Source organism: Xenopus tropicalis, chromosome 1 (genome assembly GCF_000004195.4).
Source record: "Xenopus tropicalis strain Nigerian chromosome 1, UCB_Xtro_10.0, whole genome shotgun sequence".
Taxonomy (NCBI): Eukaryota; Metazoa; Chordata; class Amphibia; order Anura; family Pipidae; genus Xenopus; species Xenopus tropicalis.
The window spans coordinates 35,669,968-35,687,803 of NC_030677.2; the positions used below are offsets into that span (position 1 = coordinate 35,669,968).

Here is a 17,836-nt window from a genome sequence, read left to right on the forward strand (position 1 = left end):
GCAATCTGAAGTCAGAAGGCAAGTTCAAATGGAGGGGGTCAGAAAAGAAAAATAAGCCATTAAAAACAAGTATAGCAATAAAACAGAAATCATGTAGTCAAATGTTATTTTTGGTTGGTCTTTGACACTTTTAGTTACAGGCTGGAAAAATGGGAAATTATGAAGGCTAATAATTTTAAAACCTCACAAAGCATATAACAAAGAACAGTGGAATTGTTGCTTAGACTTTGTGCACATAATAATGAACTTCCTCATTAAAGGCTGTCACCTTTTAAGTGATTTTAATGCTATTTGTAAATGCGATTGCTATTAAAGCTTTTTCAACCTGTGCTTTTCCATTCTCTGTACTGCTGGTTGTGACTACATGTACCAGTAGTATTTATCACTCCTACATTCAAGGCTCCAACTCCCACAACATAATAACAGAAAACAAAGGCAAAGCTTTATCCAGTTCTCCGTACCCACCGCCATGTTTGATGCATAAACCCAAGTAAAAAATACTAACAAAGCAGAACATTATTACAGTGTAAAAGATGTACTTTCATTAATTTGCAGAAAAATATAAGCTTTACGCAATAAAATGTAGATTTCCTGCAACTGCAATAATGCAAGCGTGCCGTGCAGAACCCAAACAGGATTTTCAGAATTTTTTAAGGAAATGTTAAGGAATGTTATTACTCTGTTCATTAACTAGTGCAGCATTTATTCATTCTCTTAGAGCTTGAATGAAGCACCAATCAGAGGTGCAACCATCTGGCCTCCGGTTTGCTTCAGCAGTCCCCGAGCAAATTCATTATTTGTCAATAATATTTTGGGGTTAAAAGTCCCTAAAAGAGGAGAGAAAAATTGGCATCTGGGGCAATGCATACAATGTGGAGCCTTAATATTTTTACATGAAGTAGGGCATTAAAATATATGGCTTTTTGGTTGCCATTTAACCTATAACTACTAATGCCATCTTCCTCTACTGTACCCCACTGCCACTCATTCTTCTTACTAAGTAGGGAGTATAGCACAAACACCCCTATATGGACAGTCTGGAGCCAGAGTATGAGCTATGGATGCTGAGAGCTATAGTTTTGCAAATGCAGAGTCAAAGTGTGCCTTTTTCTGATTTAAGAACTTTCTCACTGACAAAACTTACTTTATTTATGCCTATTTAACACTGTTTTTTTTGGCTAATATTATCTAACAGGGGTACATAGTTAAAAAGCAAACAACCACAGAAGGTGTAAATACTGCCCTTTTCGTAAATTGTTAGCAGGCGAAAGAGTGACCCGAAGTTCTACTGATAGTTAACCCATATGAGCATTGGGGGATTAAAAGCCCCCAACACCCCCTAGGTAAGTCCCAGAAATAGGTGTCACACTCCCAGTTACAGCAGCTGAGTATCATGATATCATGGTCAGTGGGGTGCACCACCAAGGGGTTAAGCCCAGTTATCTCAGTCAGTATGAGAGCGCATTTGAAGAATTGCAGAGTTTCAGAGCACCTCCCTTCCTTCCCCTTCAGCTCTGGGTGTTGCTGTCTCTTGTTTTTGTTGTAGTCTTTTCTAGGTGGAGTGCCTTTTAGCAGATGTGCCATGTGCACACCTCTCCCTCCCAGAAACCCCAAAAAACAAAAACCAGGTTCCTCCCAAGGCTGGGCAGCAGTGTGGTGAGCTTGTCTCTGTGCCCATCTGTACACTCAGGAAAGAGATGGCAGGAGTCTCTAAAATCAGGAGGGAAGAAAAAAAAAATAATAATTCACAGCCGTGCAGGAAATTAAAAAATTGTTCACTATCAACTCAGACGAGCCAGTCCCTTATCAGCATTGTATTAATCTGTATTTGTATTTACTGTTAGTATAAGGCTTCTCCTTGTTGTACATTGCTGGGGGCAGAGATCTACATAGCAAGTTTAATCGGCTGTATTTATCAATCAGTAATTCAGGCAGCTATATTTCTTTCATATTAAACTACACTGATGGGGAGACAAATAAACCAAATGGAGAGGTTCATACAGAGTTTATACAATTCTTGGCTGTGAAGATTTCCTGGCAAGACTGACAAGTATTGGGCTGCCAATATGGGTCAAGAGAAACAGAATTGGTGGCCAATTTCTGCTCATATATGAGTACCATCAAGTCGCTCTCAGACCAGCAATACTACATAAAAAGCTAAAAAATGAGGGCTAATAGATATTTATGTATAATTCACAAAAGCCAAGAATAATGAGTTATATATACAGTATATCGATATATAAAGCAGCTACTTACAGTATATATCTAACTTGAAGTTTTGTTATTTTCCCACGGTATATCCATATAATTTACAACAGAGGGTATATAATTTCTTATATGTATGTGGGGCCTCTCATCACTTTCAAAAAATAACTATGGGTAATGGTGCTTAAAGCACACATTGCGGGGACCTCTGCCCGGAACACCTCAAGGACTCAACCTATGACCACTAGGTGTAGGCAGTCAAAGCAACTACTGTCCCATTGCCCAGAGAAAGATATAAAACTTATTCATTCTTTAACTGAACAGAAAATGGTAAAGAATATGGATAGCATATACTTCCATTCCTCATGTGGTTTTGCATCAGGCCTTTTTTTATTTTTGTAGCCCAAACAAGTGGGGCCAAAATACCCCAAAATCACACAGCAGTGAGCTCTCATTATCCTAAAAGTGCTTTTCGAAGCTCTTGTCCAATGATTCCCCTATTACTGAACTACTAAAATACATGGTATGCAAAATGCCCCAAATCACCCGGAGTCTTTTTTCCCTACGAGCTACATCACACAGGGCATTTAAGTCTCCATGCAAGGCTCTCTTTCCAGTGGGGAAGCATACCAACAGAACCCATAACCCCTAAAAGTTTACACAGGCACATTTTCTGAGCCCAATCTGCTATCAAACAGCAGACACATGACAGATAAAAGAAACAAAACCATTCAAGGTTGCAGTATGCCCAACCGAAGATTTTATTGGTGTACAACTCACATCCCGGACTGGATATCTGCCAGCTATTATACAAAATGAAAGAAACATATATCTTTATAATTGCAAGCACACCCTATGTAAGTGATTCTAATTATAACTTGCTTTACTAGTTGTCCTAACATTCTTACATATCAGCCCCTACCCTGGCGATCCAAAGCACTGAATACATTGCTGGGTGCTCCACTTTAGGCTTCACCTCTCAGTAAGACCTTCCTACCTGTCAGTGACCAGCACCTCATCTATCCTACAAGGCAGACTCTAGAGTTAGTAATGTAATCCAATTGCCTCCCTAACGTTCCTCACACCACCCATAGAGTGTGGGAAATATAAGCTGCTTATCGGCACTGCCATGCTGCATTGGGGGGTTAAAGAGTAACTAAGAGGAAACTTTGGAGCTCAGCTTGATTCCATTTGCTGCTGGGTTGGTGAGCAGGATAGCAGCCTCCTAGACTTTAATCAGGTCTGTGGAGGAAGGGAGGAGGCAGCGGCGGCAGCAGCAGCAGCAGGGGTGAGGCTGCATGCTCTGTAAATATATATTTATGAAAGTGTCAATGTTGACTCGTCCAAAACCTCCACCCTAATCCTCCCTCCACCCATGGGGCTGGAGCTGCCCCACCCTGCCGGCTGTTGCTAGTGTGCAGCTCTGATGATTATCCCTCCCTCCCTGGCTGAGTTTCCCATCCCTTAGAGGCTTGTCCCTAACCCTGAGGCTTCAGCAGCCACACACCGGCGTCCTGCTCATGTGAGAGACACAAAGTAAAGCTGAGCCGCTGGGAGCCAGTGCCTGCTCTCACGCCGGGACCTCTGCACTTAGCGGCCCTTTCTCTGCTCACTACAGGACGAGTAATAGGAATATTTATCTGAGGATAGAGAAGATTCACTTTCTCCCCCCTCTCCCTGTATCACAGTAAGTGTCTTTCTTACAAAGTGCTGCTGTTTGTTAGTTGTAGGACCTGGAGAGTCAGGAGGTTCTACTGAAGCTGGTGGTGGGTATCTGGTAACAGGGGTGGGGGGTAATTATTGCCTGGGTCTGTTGGGGTGGGGGGAGTCACCTGGTGCTTATGGATGTGACCTCTTTCCATGCTGGATTAAGGAGACACATGACCTGCTGTTGGGAGAAGGAATCTGCCTGCTGAGTGGAGCTTAGTCTGTGCCTCTCCGGCTGGCACTAATCACCTGGCTGTCTGTGGCGGGCACGATTCCCAGGACACACTGAAGTTGCCATCAGCTGACACAGTGCTGGGTGCACATTGGTCTCTCCATGTTTCATTCCGGAGAAATGCTCTGCGGGAACAGGCTGCTTAACAAAACACTGATTGATGAGGGGCTTTAAATGAGCACACAGTGCTTGTCAGTGCCCTGGGACCCTGAGCAGCGGTGCGGCCACTGTCCCACAGGCACTCATTGTGCTCCGGCCAATACCTCACTGGCATAAAGGGCATCACTGTGTCACACTGGCACATTTTAATGGAATTTCAACCTAAAAAATGAACTATTATCATGGCGCAGCCTGCAGTAATCTAAGCAATTATTCAGTTTTTCTTTCTTTTCATTTTGGGATTTTATTTTGGAAATGACTGCCCCCAAAAAAATTATTTTGTTTAAACATTATTTTTAAACTATTATTTGTGTATTCTTTCCTTTCCTGTTTAACCTTAAATCCACCAACTGACTGCCATATATCGAAATCATTCATTACTAATATCTAGCGTTCATATTGTATGTGCCCCTCAGTACAGAGCTGGATACTCACTAGTGCTGGTATATAGGGTTAATATATTCACACCTTGTTTGTACACTTTCTTTACCTATTGGCGATGGATTATTACACTAAATTTTAGAGAACATGATGGAATCAAATTTAAATTTTTTTTTAAATAAAAGTTTCAGTAAAAATACATGAAAAACACGTCTGAATTGTTTGTTAAAATATTGTTGTTAAAATATAATCCTACGGGAATAATTTTAAATTCATTGGTGGCACAGGCATTAACCCTTGCCCTACAGCAAGTTCAGTGCTACGGGATAAGGGGTACCCCGTTGTACTTCTGTGTAGCTATTTCTAAATGGCAGCATCGAGCAGGATCCTGAAGGCTGACAGGGGTTGCTGGGAGTTGTTGTTTAACTCCGCTTGCGGTGGGTGAGCACCTCTACCGGATCATATAAATAGAAATGCTATGGGTAAATGTATAATGATCTGTGATTTCACCCCCTAAACTCCAACAATCATCATTGAATTCCAGTCAACCCCTAGTTTGTCAAGGGATTCAAGCACAGTATCCAAGGCTATTGTGATACTAATATCTACAGTCAGTATTAATGTTTGTATATATAGTTTATGTATGTGAGTGTATAGGTTGTGTGTGCTGGGTTTACTTGGAAGGGTTGAACTTGATGGACTCTGGTCTTTTTTCAACCCTATGTAACTATGTTCAGCAGCAGCTGGAATGATACTGTCTGCAAATCACATTTTTGATTGAAAGTGTTAACGAAAAAAATGTTTTTTCCCTGCGACTGTGTGTGTATTAAAAGCTATTTGTGTAATGTGTCATAGGGCAGATACACAACAGAGTACCTTGGAACTTTTATCAGCGAGCGCTAATGTGTATATATTAACATGTACATACTGATAAGCTACGATTAACCTGTGTGCACAGCTGCGTGAAACATATTTATTTAAAAAGAAAATAAAAGTGACGTACACCTATTTTTTTTCCCCTCTCATATAAAGAGAGGGATGGGGCATTTATGTCATATCAAGAAAGGGATGGGGCATTTATAGCTTGATATACTATTTTAAAGTAAATTCCATTACAGACACACAGTGTCGCTTTATGGTTATTCCTTTTGTACCTGCCAGAAAAGCAGAGAACGTACTTCACTTTTTTTTACCATTTGTGGAAGGTCCCACACAGAATGTGGTAGCAGTGCGGTTTCGCTCCTCTGATGGTGTGCTTTGAGGCTGATGTTTGCACTTGATTTTTATCACTTGACTATCTTTCCAGTTTGGAGTTGTTGTCTATTTGATGTTGTAATAACTAAAAAAAAAGCAGACTTTGCCCTCTCCCTGTCCTTCACTCATGTGGGCGAAGCTGTGCTGGGATGAGGTGTTTGTATCAGAAAGGGGGGCTACTCGGGCCCTACTGTGGGGCCCTACAGGGAAGCAGGGAAGAGATTAACTACAAACTGTGTGTTTGACTGGCATGACATGATTCCTGGGACATTTGATACCATTACCTTTTATACCAGGAAACCCAACTGCTCTGTGTAAAGTTGGTAACAAAATCTCAGATATGTTATAATGAGTGCATTTGTCTCTCCCTTTTGAGCATTTTTGGTGTGTGCCACGGCTGATTGGCCAAAAAAAAACAAAACAAAAAAAAAACAGGTTGACTGATTCGTTTCAGTGAGTGTACTGAGGCTCATCAGACTGTATCACCTTTTTGGAGAGTATTCATGGGTTCATTGAAGTGACCACTTGGAGGGACCAGTACAATTTGCCTACTGGGATCTTGGGTGCAATCCCAAATATGGTACAATTCACATGGAGTCTGAATTATCTCCATCATTATTCCCCTACTTGCTTTTATTTACTTCCACATTACAAATTATACTGGTATAGTAATTGGCTTGTGGTGTACCTGTTCACATTCTATGTGTTTATGACCATACTAGGGAAATTAAACTTTAAGTTCCACTGTACCAGGGACTGATGGTAATGAAGAGCAATCTATGTAATGGATTAGAAAATTAGGAGTTCCAGTCAGACATTCACAGCCAGGATTCTAATGACTTGATATTCAAATGCCACCATCTGAAGTAGCCCAAAGTATTTGTGACATTACCACTGGGGATGATGGGAAGTGCAGTTCAATGACACCTAGTGTTAAATTGCTTAACCAACACTTGGCTTGACTGATTTTGTTGTAAGAAGCTGAAATCAAAAAGACCAGACAGATCAGTTTTATTTTCTAGCATGAAAACAATGCAAAGTTTTGCTTGTAACTAAGGAAAATAAGAAATAGGGTCTGAGCACTGATATCCCTCACACTGTACTGGCTGTCAGTGTCACTTCGTTTGTGTGTGCTGGTGGAATGCTGTGCATGTATTTGTATATATAACAGAGCTCTCTTACTGGCAGCCTGCATCATCTGGATGGCCCTTTCCTGGTTTTCATGCATTCCCTGTCCACTAGCTGTAGGGGCCATCTCTGGTTTCCATGCACTCTGTCCATGTTCTGAGTCAAACTCTTTCCTGGCTTCTGTGCACTTCCTGATCACATATCGTGTCTGTAGGGCCCTTCTTTGATTTCCAGGCACCCTATTTGTGTTAGGGAAAACATCCTGTCTGCATACAAAGTCTGTAGGGCCCATTACTGGCTTCCAAGCTCTCTCTGTCTGTATTCCAAGTGTTTTGAGCCCTTCTTTGACTTCCATGCACTCAGACCATTTTTTAAGTCTGTAAGTCTGTAGGGCCCTTCTATGGCTTCAGGCTCTCCTTGTTTTTTTTGGTTTACAGGCACTCTGTTTTCTAAATTCATAGGGCCTTTCTCTGGCTTCTATCCACTCTCTGTCCCCATACGGAGTCTACATGGCCCTTCTTTGGTTTGCATTCACTATCTGTGTTCTGAGGCTGTAGGTTCCACTTCTGGTTTCCATTAACCTCCTATCTGCATACTGAGTGTGTATGGTTCTTTTCTGGGTTCCAAGCTTTCCCTATGGGCATGCTGATTAATCCCATTCTAAGTCAGTATGGCCCACCTATATCTTCTAAGAACTCCTTGCCTCTTGTCGGCAATACCGAGTATAAAAATCACACAAAACAAAAAATCAGCTTCCTGCATAGGATAGGTAATTTCTCATCTTTCTCGTGTAGTTTAACTCTAATTTATTGAACTAAAGGGAGGCAATCAGTGAAGGTTTATAGTTTCTGCAGACATTGACAAACCGTACATTACAGTGTTGCTGTCTCTTTAAAATCAGGCACATTCAACTCTTCTGCTGATATACTGAACAGTATACAGCTGAAATCTTTTCTAGGTATTATAAGGTAGCATCTCAACCACCAATACACATCCTGTTTAACCTGTCGGCCAAGAGCCTAGTCCAATATGATTTTTTTTTTCTTTTCTCTATTTTGTTACTGGAAACAATAAAGTGTTGCTTAGGAGTAACTAGAGAGTAAAGTCACACTTGTGTGTGTTAATATATTTCTGTCGTGCCCTGAACTAAATGAGAGGCTGGGAATGATATAAGGATACATGCTTATAAAGTAATTTTTCTTGGCTATCGTGTCCTTTCCTGTAACATTAATGGGCTACGGTCTCCACTTTAAGCAACTAAGATCAAACCACTGGTCCCTTCCTACTGACAGCAATAGTAAGAAGTAAGTACTCCCTGAGTAGCACTAAATCTGGATTAACTTCTTGAAAATGCAGATCTAGATATGTTAGTTAATGGGATAACTCATTATTTTTACCCCTTATTTATACAGCGCTGACCTATTTGGTGGCGCTTTACAGATGCACCCCATCTTGTTTGGACATCACTACTAGATCAAAGTTCAACGTTTGTGAAGTCCTAAATCCAGGCACAGCCAGACAGTGGCCTTTGAATAGTTACTAAACTACAACTTAACCTGCCAGCTTAAATGTCTTTGAAAAGAAAAGTTTCTATAGCGCATGTATCATTACAAGGGGTTAATGTTTCACGGGGCTTATTAATCAGCTGCACTCTTGTGCAGCTTATAGAAAAAAAAAAAACCCCAAATCACCTCCCTGTGTATTTGTAAATAGGGCAGGTCATGTCTATAATGCTGTTGTTTGTATTCACACCCATTGAGCAAACACCTCCACCCGCTGCTGTTGTATTAAATGACTCCAGCTGCTCATGAATATCGGTCAGTGAGGGCTCACTAAAATGTCTCTCTGTGCCTCCACTGCAGCTCCGCCAGCTGAACTCTTTCCTCTCCTTTGTTTCAAGGCTGGGGCTTGCGTCATACATTCCAAGTGGCATATGTGTGCTGTTTCCTGTTTTAGGCTGTTTTCAAATCACGGGTCCAGGCCAAAGCCCTGTCACTGCCCCAGCAACTCCCAGTCCCCACCCAGAGAGTTCACACTTCCATGCACTGCTGCTTAACCCCTTCCCTGGGCCTCCTTACACACACAGCTGAGTTTGTAGCCTCATTCCTGCACATAAGGAAGCATTTCATCAAAGATCACATATATTTAGATAAAAGGAAGGTAACTCTTGGAGTACCAGAACACCCGTGCTAAAGATATTAAACAACATAGTTAAAGGCTGTATTTACCCAAAAAACGGTTGATTTTTTTGCATAAGAATAAAAATATAATTAAAAAAAGTTTAAAATATCAATAGTTCCAAAGTTATTCCTCAAGAGATACTGACACCAGAAATTAAACCATTTTTTACATCTATCATAACATTGTCTTAAAAGTATTTTCCCGATGCTTTTACATTACCTATCTGATCCCCGTGTTACTCTATGAGGGGGCTGCCATATTTGTGCAGCAGGCGTCCCTTAGCATTAGAAGCTATAACTGACAGGCTGAGAAGGGACAGTCAGGTTGGCAAAACAGTCAGGTTGAGGAACTTCAAGCAACAATTTCTTACGAAAGCAGCCCTATCAGTGATAAACGATCAACAGTACCTATGTGTAACTTTTAATATACATTAATATTTTGAAAAGTAGGTTTTTAGTGTCAGTATCACTCTAAATGTAATTGCTATCGAAAGCAGCATCTGCCCGGCCATTTATATTCTCTGCATTTCTGGTTCTGACTCCTGAAGCAATGTAACAGAAGCCAGCTGGAGAAGACCTGGCATCTGCTACACTGTTTCAAGAGTCAGAACCAGAGAAGAAGAAAAAATAGCAATTACATTAACTTTAAAACCATTGACATTGTTTATTGGAAAGATGTTTAGATTCACATTTTCTTCCATCATGCAAATATACTGATTCATTTTATCTGCTATTACGAATATTTTTGTCAGTTCACTATATGATTAATTATTGAGACAGATATATTTTCCTTAAGAAAGGATTTTGTACAGATTTACTTTCTGCAAAAAAGGTACTGGAATGTCATTTAAAGTGGTCTTGTTAATGTTAATCATGGGTATTATTAACATTATTATTATTAACATTTATTTATAAAGCGCCAACATATTCCGCAGCGCTGTTCAATAGGTACAATCATGGTTACAAATATTATAATCTATTTTTAGTTTAATATTTTGTCTCCCTTACATATTGGTTGGTTAATACAAGCAGGGGGATTGCAGTTTCTGGCCACTAGGAAAAACAGTTTTGTTTAAGTCTATTGGTAATATTTTATTTTACCTCATCAGATCAATCAGTATTGCATTGCCCAGGCATTCATATCTAGAACTTTGTATGTGGCACAGGGATTAACATTGGGAGTTTTAAGCTCAGATCTGACTGGGGCACTATGTGTATGGTGTTTGTGTGTGCTGTATGGGTATGTTCTGTGTATGCTGTGTATATCTGATGTGTGTGTATGTTTTGTGTTTTTATAAGCTGTGTGTGTATGTGCTGCATGTGTGTGTGTATATGGGCTGTGTGTGTGTATGTATATGCTGTGTGTGTGTGTGTATGTGCTGTGTGTGTATGTGCTGTATGTGTGTGTGTATGTGCTGTGTGTGTGTGTATGCAAGGGCATGGCACTTGGCTTCTGATCAGACTGGCCCTAGAGTGAGTGTATGCATGAGGCACATGGTGGGGGTAAGAAATTAGCCAATAACCTCCAGTGGAGCAGGGACTGAAGTGAATGATTACATTGTCTGTTAAGCGCTGCATAATATGAAGTTGCTTTATAGTTAAAGGATAATTATAGAAAATGATAAAAGGCTAGGTGGGGGAGCTATGCAATGATAAAAATAAACTATACTGATGCTGACCATTACAGACTGCTAAAAAAGGAACAAAGATTCACCCATCCAGCTGTCTGAGAAGAAGACACAATACAAATCTAGCAATAAACTCAGTTTAGGTATGACAGCCCAGTGATTAGCATTACTGTCTTGTTGTGGTGGGGGATTAAGGTTCATTTCCAAGCAGGGCACTATCTGTGTGGCACTTGTATGTGCGTGTGCTCCTGGCATGTTACTTGGCAGAATTTGATTGTAAGCTTCACAGGGACCTTTGGATATGATTGCATAATATGAAGTGGTTACACAGCTAAGGAATGGCTAACAGGAGCAGTTCTCTATATCCGAGGATAAATATAAACTATGCTGCTGACCAGTACAGATTGCAGAGAGCTGGTAAGAGGAACATATTTGCACCCATATAGCTGCCTGAAAAGAAAACATACTGTAATGCACAACTTCTTCTCTCTGTTTTAGAAAATGAACTGTTGTGGTGTACAGCAGTGTGTCACAGCTGGAGCAAGTACTATGGCAGTACAGGTATGGGACCCATTATCCAGAATGCTCAGGACCTGGGGTTTTCCAGATAAGGGGTCTTTCCGTAATTCGGATCTCCTGCCTTAAGTCTGCTAATAAAATTATTTAAACAGTAATTTAAATAGTAACAGTACAAAGTACTGTTTTATTATTACAGAGAAAAAGGAAGCCATTTTTAAAAATGTGAATTATTTGATTAAAATGGAGTCTATGGTAGATGACCTTTCCGTAAATCAGAACTTTCTGCATAATGGGTTTCCGGAAAAGGGGTTCGATACCTGTACCAACACATATACTGAAATACTAATATAAGCAATGTTAGTGTGGGTACAGTACGCCCCTTTTAAATAAAAGTAGGGTATTACCATAACTATATTGCTGCGTTAAAATATAGAGTTGGTGGAAATAAGGTGGCACGTTGAAATGCCTATCTAGATATTTTTTATTATTTAATTAAAAAATTACCATATTATTTACATCAAATAGGTCTGGTGGCTTTCCCATAGCTGTACAAACACTACAATTAGTCACAAACAAGTCAAGAAAGGTATAAAGTTACAAAATGTATTTTTCTTTTTCATCTAAAAATGGCCCCCACCCATTAACACTGACAAATCTATATTTACTTTGTGTGTGCTTTCGTATCACTGTTCAGAAGCCACACACTCCTTATCTCCAGCTGTGGTTCAAAGCCAGATCTCTGTCCCCTCACACCCTTGTTTGATTACCAAACTTGCTAAATAGGCAAATATTTTTGCACATCTCCCACAATTCAGTCATGAATTCTTTCTGCACTGCATTTCCTCTCAAGGTAGGCAGCACTGTTCTTGTACAGTACTGTCCATGAACAACCTGTAGCCCAGAGAGGGGCAACCTGTGGTCCTCCACAGCCAAAGTCAGTTGTGGTTTCTGGGGGTTGAGTTTCAATATTGGGTTGACCAAGCTTGCTATTGCCTTAGCGTACCAAAATGTAAAACAGTAGCACTTCAGACCTAGGCACAGGCAGCAGAAACATGGGGAAATGATTAAACACAGTGGCATGGTACTCTAGAAGAACAGCCTGGGCCCATGCAATTTGTATGGGAAAGGTGCACAGACCTGGGTCAAAAGGTCATTGGCACCCCCATGTGCCCTTTATGCTGTATATAATAAGGCCTACTTGCCTTATTATGGAACAAAGCAACAGAACGCTGGCACACAAGCAAGTACAAGCAGGGCAATTTTTATTGTAAAAGTGCAAGGTATCAGGGTGAACCCCCTTTGTCAAGTTTGTTTTAGCTGAAATGGTAGCCATATTTATCATGCAAATAATTCTGTGATTAATACTATTATTTATTAAGTGTCCCTTAATGTTTAGAGAAGGACTTCCTTGAAAAGATTAAACCTGGTCTATCTGAGGCCGCATAACTTTGCAGCCTTCTGGGGGAAAGGTGACGGAGTAGCTGAGCAGGACAGGGGGGATAAAATCCCTCCACATTTTCTCAGGAAGTGTCTCACACCCCCTGCTGCTAAGGCTCCAGATTTGTTTTCCTAACCAGGGTGAGGCTCCCAGAGAGATGCCCCTTCACCTTTGCTGGGGGAGACTGTGCTGTGGGGAGGGAAGGAGGAAGTACTTTAGAGAAAGGGGAACAATATAGGTCTGAGAACGCTGACATGAGCGCTGCCTAATACTCTCGGCAGCTTCTTACTTTATTTTGTTTGTTTGAGGCCACATGAATGGAATGTTAACCATTTCACTTGTTTGTTGTGCCTGTAAATGCTATGTCAATTATATTTCCTACTCACTTCCTGGTGTTACAGCCCTCAGCCATTTCTTCAACCGTGGAGCAAATTATCTTGGGGAAAATGTAGCAACACAAAGCAGGGAGTTGTCACTAATATGTGACTGTGAGACTTGTCAGTCTCCTGCATTGGGAATTATTTCCTGAAAAGTGACGTGCAAGCAAAAAGTTGCCAATGTAAGGAACACAATTTCCTACATTCAGTCACCCAAAGTCATGACTACCAATCATTAAACTGATCAGATATTTAGTAAATATTTTTTTTCCGCCAATAAGGATTCATGCAGCTTAGTTACCATAAGTAAAAGGTGCTGTTTTATTACTACAAATATAAAGGTAATAATTTTTTTTTTTAATTGAATTATTTGCTTAAAACTGACTCTATGGGACATGGTCTTCCCTTATTCAGTGTTTTCTGAATATCAGGCTTCTTAATAAGAGATCCCATATCTAAAAACTATAGACACGTAGGTGATTTGCAAAACTGTCTATATGTAGTACTATTGCAGGGGGCTGCCTCACTACAGAGTAGCTATTGCAGGAATGCTGGGGTGCCAGCAGGTATAATAATATAAGTTTGTGACAGTAGAGCAATATAGCTACAATAATACCTTATGTGTTCCCAACCTGTGGCTTGTCAGCTGTAAATAAAGTGCAGCAGCTTGTGGTGGTTGATATGTCTATATATACAGGTATAGGACCCATTATCCAGAATGCTCGGGACCAAGGGTATTCCGGATAAGGGGTCTTTCCGTAATATGGATCTCAATACCTTAAGTCTACTAAAAAATCAATAAAACATTCATTAAACCCAATAGGATTGTTTTGCATCCAATAAGGATTAATTATATCTTAGTTGGAATCAATTACAATGTTTTGTTTTATTTCTACATAGAAAAAGGAAATCAGTTTTAAAATTCTGAATTATTTGATTAAAATGGAGTCTATGGGAGACGGGCATTCCGTAATTCGGAGCTTTCTGGATAACGGGTTTCCGGATAAGGGGTCCGATACCTGTATTATATAATCATACTGAAAATTATTTTTTATATGTATCTGTAACACTAGAAAATGAGCATGTGTGGACTTTCTCCATACCTATGTGTATTGGCTATGATATGTGTGTGGAAGCTACCATGGCGCTTAAATATTTCCATTGAGAATAATAGCAGCATCATAACACTCCACCCACATGCCAAATATTTCCTGGGTTACAATAAGAGGTTATTTTTTTATGTGTCATTCTCTTTCTAAAAAAGAGATTTTTTTTTTAATTCCTGACCTGTTGCTAAATCATTTAGAATTGGAAAAATGGCAGATTTTATAGGTACGTTTTTCTAAATGTAGCCCTCCAACACAAGTACACATAATCTAGACAGATAACTAAACACTGATTAGTGTCGGGCAGCAAGTTCAGCACATTGAATGTTTCTCACTTTGTCACAAATGTCCCAATGTACTCAACAGTAGCTGCCAGTCTCGGGAGAGGACATGATGTCAGAGAACAATCAAATCCGACTGTGCGCAAGGTTTCCTGTCTGTGGGACACTATAGAATAAGCCTTTGTCCAAAGATGGCCATATGCACTGAAAAAGTAGTATGCAACAACGATCCTGACTTATATCTATGTATCATGTACATAATACAAGTCGGTTAATTCATGGGGCAAGTTTAAAACCATGTGTTGCCATATCAGATACTACACAGGATTGCCCATAATTTGGTGGCTTTGAAAGCAGTTCATGCACCCCCTCTGGAATGCTGATGGTTGTAGCCCAAGAACAGGTTAGACTTCTCTGACCAATAGTACATAACCCCTAAGCATTTGGTGTGAGCAGCAGGCGTAGATCAGGTAGAGAAGTGGTTAACTACAGCATCCGCTAAGAAAGAATTCCACTGGTTCTTTGTGTAGGATGAAAAGTGTCACTGTCCTTTTGCTCCGCAAGTCCCCCTGACCTTCCTTCAGCTTTTTTTTCCCCACAAAAACCACTGTGATTTTCAAGAGAATGCATGAAAATTTGTCCCTATTGGCCATTATGTATACGCTTCAGGTCACCTGACTGCTGCACATTTTGTAAAGTTTTTTTTTTTGCTGTTTTTATTATTTTAGAACCACTACAAACCTTCCCTTTTTCAATACACATACTAAAGGAGTACTTGGGACTATTTTCCTGTGCTGTCGCCTCAGACAAGAGAGCCCCTTGTTCCTTTAGTCAGTATAGCTCGCCTTGAAGGAGGGAACCAGTCTGCATACTTTCTGCCAAGGGATCTGATATCTACTTTGTTCCTTTTCACTGCCTTCCCCCTATTTCACTCTTCCAAAACGGTAATGCAGAGACTTGAGACAGGAAACCAGACAGCAGTCTGCTCTGATAAGGGATGGTATTGTCTAAGGGAGGGATCCTATTGCTATTTTCTCTGTACCCAGCCCTCCCTCTTCCTTGATGCCTGTCAGGGGTAATATGCAAGAGAAGCAGAACTAGTTGTGCCTTTCCCACACCAAGTTGAGAAATCCCAATTGCCATGTCAGACAATTATTGTAAGGACTTTATTATTATCCCTTCCTAAATGTATTTGGCTGGGTCACCAACAAGTGAATCCTTTCCCTGATCTGGCCACTGTCAGACCATCAAAATGAAATATCAGAAAATACACGGCCTTACATCAGGACATAAAATCATTGATCATTTAATAACTGGTTGATCACATAGTATATTAAACAGGTGTAGCACATGGAATTGTATGCAAATGGAAGAATCTTGAAATGGTCCCCATGTAGAAGCTTTTATTAATATAGAGGTGTCTAATTGACATGCCTTTACTCTGCACGAGCCATGTGACTTTTGACTGCTTAAGTGGCTGAATTGTGGGGGATTCTTTGGTTTCACATGCAGCTTGTACCATAGGTAGGAAGTCACAGAATGAGTGATTCTGAGGTTCAGCCTTCCTCATTAGTGTGTTTTAGGGATGCACCATATGCATATTCAGTTAGGGATTCATCCCAAATCCTTGATTCAACGCATCCCTAGAACACACTAATGACAGCAACATAACATCAGAATAACTTTTTGCAATATTTGGACCTGGCTAAATGCTAACCGTTAGTACTCAGACAAAATCATGGACCATGATAATGGAAGAAGCAAATGCAGCAGCAGACCATATGGCCAATGGCTTTACATTTAAAGCACAAGACACTCATTTTTATTTGCCAGTTTTTAAACAATGTTCATTTTGTGATTCAGTGACAGTGCCTTGTCCTGTAGCTGATACAGAGGAACAGTGGAAGAATTAATCTGGCATGGGAACAGTTTCATTCATTTTAGGATTCTCTCTTTCTACTCCAGCGTAATTGTATAATCTTAACTGATGCTTTAAAGGAAATGCAATTATCCTATTTTGTGCTTGTTTGTCAACTGAACCCCTTCATTACACAGTACATGTAGCCACAGTGTTAAGCACCACGCAGCACAATGTATTTTTCATAACTGTAGCAATTATAGAAATAATCCATCACATTGGTTAAGTACCAGACCTCCACTCTCACCATAAAGTAAACAAAATGATTGTTTACTACTAAGAATTGTGGTCAATGGTCATGGATGGATATATGGAACAACAAAAGCCTGTACGCACATCTATAGATGACTAATAAGGAGCAGAAGGTACACGGAGAGAACAATGAAGGTGTAGTTAAGACAAGAAAATTAGAAAATTTTCCAAAGGCTCTTCAGTGATAATTTCTAGGCAATAGGTGCACATTGAAGCAGAAATATGTGGGTGGAATGTGAAAAAAGCCATTAATGGAACAAAATCTGTGCAATATGTACCATTTTTTCCATCACATGAAAATATTTTCTCTTGAATGTATGTATAGCTCTCTAGCTTGTGCATATTGCCATCTTTTATGTTTCCTTGAACTGAGAAAGTATTTATTGGCTTAAGAAAATAAAAATGAGCAGTAAGTGCCTGAAAAATTCTTTATTCTGGAACAAAATGTGTACACCACCTTCAAAGAGGCCTTAAGAAAAAGTGTTATGCACAATTACGATTTGCAGTTTAACAGTGTAAACATAATCCATTTGGGACACATTGTTACATTCCCCAGTGGGGTTTAGTGGAAGAATTAGTTTAAATAAAAAGATGCTTTGCAACTAATAAATCATTTTTTATTAAATGTAAATAAGAAAAGATTTCATTTACCCTTCGTTACCAACTAAAATAAACATCAGTCCGAGATAGGAAAACAGCTCCAGGGAATTTGTAGCAGAAGGCAGAACAGAATGACAGGTACTTACTCAGTCATTGCAGTTTTTATGCTAGTGTGGCAATCACAATACAAGCTGTTCTAGAATGTTCTAGATTTGTAGTTTGCTTGCACTGGAGGGCTAAGGTCCCTGAATCCTCACAGAGCAGAGATTCAGTGCTCCTCTAGGCCTGCCAGCTGCAGGAAGAGGCTGAAGCCTTACAGACTCGCTGGGATTTTCCTAGATTTGTACCTTTGCACCTGTCCTTATTTGCATAAAGAACAGTTGGTGCTCATGTTGACCCAATGGGTGGCAACACAATACTTATTATAACCTGCATTCTGTTTGGTCAAGAGCTCTGGCGCTGGCAGAGGTC

The 17,836-nt window shown here is 40.1% G+C and overlaps 1 protein-coding gene and 1 long non-coding RNA gene across 2 annotated transcripts in view; one reads left to right on the forward strand and one right to left on the reverse strand.

Moving 5' to 3' along the window:
* Positions 1 to 1,105: 1,105 nt before the first annotated feature.
* LOC105945533 lies at positions 1,106 to 4,555 on the reverse strand. The gene is made up of 2 exons (XR_001169092.3): positions 4,038 to 4,555; positions 1,106 to 1,710 (listed from the first exon to the last, which is right to left on the reverse strand). It is a non-coding gene; the product is annotated as an uncharacterized LOC105945533 (long non-coding RNA).
* Positions 3,616 to 17,836, forward strand: part of klf3 (Kruppel-like factor 3 (basic)) — a 37,505-nt gene continuing 23,284 nt past the window's right edge. Inside the window, exon 1 of the mRNA XM_002938648.5 lies at positions 3,616 to 3,892. The gene's annotated coding sequence lies outside the window, so the exon portion shown is untranslated. The remainder of the gene's footprint in view (positions 3,893 to 17,836) is intronic.